Here is a 3184-nt window from a genome sequence, read left to right as displayed (position 1 = left end):
AGTTGTTTGGTTTTCAAACTTTTCTTTAATGTAATTATATTACTTCCATAAGTTAAAAAAAAATTAATAATTTTAGTACTTATTAAGGTTTGAAAAGAGGAAAAAACTATAAAAATAATACATAAGCCTTTAAATTTTTTTCACAAAAGTATAAGCACAAATTCTCAAAAATCACCATCTTTTCACTGCCAGTTAGAAATCAAACCTAACTGCTTTCTCCAAAAAAGGAGAAAAATTATTTCTGCTTTTGGCAATAACAAACTAGTTCATTTAGACTAATTTTGCAGCCATGAGAAAAAGCTAGACAAAATGTTAAAGCACCCATTTAAATATATCACAGAATTAGAAAGGCAATAAAGACTTGAAGGGCTAAGAACTCAGAGGGAAGGGAAGCCCAGAGATATCTGGTTCAGCTTCTCCCCTCTAGGATTTTCCTCTAGATGCACTGTTTCAAAAATGGTAACTGAGAGGCTAAGAAACTGAACAGAGCTTTCAGCAATATCATAGAAATGGGAAACAAAAACTGGAGTTATAGTATAGGCCACCAAGGAGAAGGAGTCCTGTTTAATTCTCCAAGGTTTCATTTAGGACCCCAAGAGGCTACACTCTAGAAATAAGAATAAGCCAAAAGCAGACCAACCCCCCAAAACAAAAGCCTAACTTTTATTTTATTTATTTTTTTTTTTTTAAAAGATGACCGGTAAGGGGATCTCAACCCTTGGCTTGGTGTTGTCAGCACCACGCTCAGCCAGTGAGCAAACCGGCCATCCCTATATAGGATCCGAACCCATGGCCTTGGTGTTATCAGCACCGCACTCTACCGAGTGAGCCACGGGCCGACCTAAAAGCCTAACTTCTAAACAGTTCAATCCCTGACTGAGTAAAGATGTTCTGCTTCTAATTCTGTGTAGGAGCAAAAGCAAATCCTTTCTGAGGGAAAATAACATAGTCAGAGATTCAAATTATTTCCACAATTTTTCTTTTCTTTTTTTATTTGGTGGCTGGCTGGTGTGGGGATTCAAACCCTTGCCCTTGGTGTTATAACACCACACTCTAACCTACTGAGCTAATGAGCTAGCCTAATATCCACAATTTTTCATAAATAATACCTAGCATTCAATCAAAAATACCCAAGGATGCATAAAAACTACAATTAACTACAAATCAAAAGGACATGAGAAGAAGAGATCCACCAGAGATCCACATATTAGTTATGTGACACAGGCTTTAAAAAAAACTGGGATTAATACGTTCAAAAACTTAAATAACAGAATAATGAATTCTGGCAAAGAACTAAAAACCACTCAAAAAAAAATGAAATATAAAGTCCAAAAGTGTGGGCTGGCCCGGTGGCGCACTGGATAGTGCGCCGCTTGGGAAGCGCGGCGGCGCTCCCGTCCGAGGGTTCGGATCCCACATACAGACCGGCTCCCGCTCACTGGCTGAGCGAGGCGCGGGAGCAACACCGAGGCTTGCGATCCCGTTGCCGGTCCCCGGTCCGGTACGGGGGCAACACTGAGGGTTGCGATCCGTTGCCGGACACAGACAAAAGACAAAAAAAATAAAAATAAAAATAAAGTCCAAAAGTGAAAAGAAAAATAACTAAAATTAAGTACTCAATGGATGAGTTTAACAGCAGCTTAGACAAAACTAATGAGGAAATTAGTAAACTCAAAGATAGGTCAGAAGAAAATATCCGAATTGAAAAATAAACAAAAGGGCTGGCCTGTGGCTCACTCGGTAGAGTGTGGTGCTGATAACACCAAGGCCACGGGTTCGGATCCCATATAGGGATGTTCGGTTCGCTCACTGCCTGAGCGTGGTGCTGACAACACCAAGTCAAGGGTTGAGATCCCCTTACCGGTCATCTTTTAAAAAAAAAAAAAAGAAAAATAAACAAAAAGATGAAAAATATAGAAAGGAACATAAGTTTTAAGAGCCTATTGGGTTAAGTAGAGGCCCAGAAGAAGAGACAAAGAATAGATCTAAAACAATATTTGAAAAGATAATGGCAAAGAATTGTCTAAAAAAAAATTTTTTTTAATCCAGCCATAGATTTAAGAATTCCTACAAACACCAAGTAAGATAAATACAAAGAAAACCACAAGTGGAAACATCATGGTAAAACTGTTGAAAAGCAAAACAAAAAGAAATTACCTCCAAAGAAGCAAGACAGCTGATTTCTCAACAGAAAAAGATGATAGAATGATGTCTTCAAATTGTTGGAAAAAAGTAACTGTCAAGCACCCAGATTTTTATACCCAGGACAAATATTCTTCAAAATGATGTCAAAAAAAGATATTTTGACACAAATTCTAAGAGAATGTGTCATAACAGACCCACATTAAAGGAAATATTAAAGAGAGCCTTTCAGTTAGAAGGAAAACCATTCCAAATGGAACCACATAAATACATGAAAGAATAAAGCGTACCAGAAAGGGTAAATATGTTGGTACATCTAACAAATATTGACTGTCTTAGGGGGTTTAAAATATAGAGAGAATTAAAATAAACAATACCAAAAAAAGGCAGAAAGAGGTAAATAGAATCAGTTTCTAAAATTCTTGCATTGTCTAAAAAGTACTAACACATACAAGCCTTTAACAAGTCAAAGATATATATTAAAATCAGGTAACTACTAAAAGAATAGTAAGGAATGTATAACTAACAAGCAATGAGTTGGGGTAATAGAATAATAAAAATGGCTAGCCGTAAAGTAGGCAAGAAAGAAAGATAAAAAAGAATATACCACAAGTGAAACAAAAAAACAGACAATTTATATCTAATTTTATCATTAAACTAAATGTGCATGGACTAAATACTCTAAGGTAAAGACTGTTGACTGGATAAATAAAACCCAGCAGCATGATGCTTGTAAGAGATACATCTTAAATAAAGGATGAAAAAGACTCAAAGTAAAAAACATTCCATGCAGGGCCGGCCCGGTGGCGCACTGGATAGTGCGCCGCTTGGGAAGCGCGGCGGCGCTCCCATCCGAGGGTTCGGATCCCACGTACAGACCGGCTCCTGCTCACTGGCTGAGCGAGGCGCGGGAGCAACACCGAGGCTTGCGATCCCGTTGCCGGTCCCCGGTCCGGTACGGGGGCAACACTGAGGGTTGCGATCCGTTGCCGGACACGGAAAAAAGACAAAAGACAAAAAAAAAAAAAAAAAAAAAAAAAAA

The sequence above is a fragment of the Galeopterus variegatus genome, unplaced genomic scaffold (genome assembly GCF_000696425.1).
Source record: "Galeopterus variegatus unplaced genomic scaffold, G_variegatus-3.0.2 Scaffold2306, whole genome shotgun sequence".
Lineage (NCBI taxonomy): Eukaryota > Metazoa > Chordata > Mammalia > Dermoptera > Cynocephalidae > Galeopterus > Galeopterus variegatus.
Note: the sequence above shows the minus strand (reverse complement) of the source record.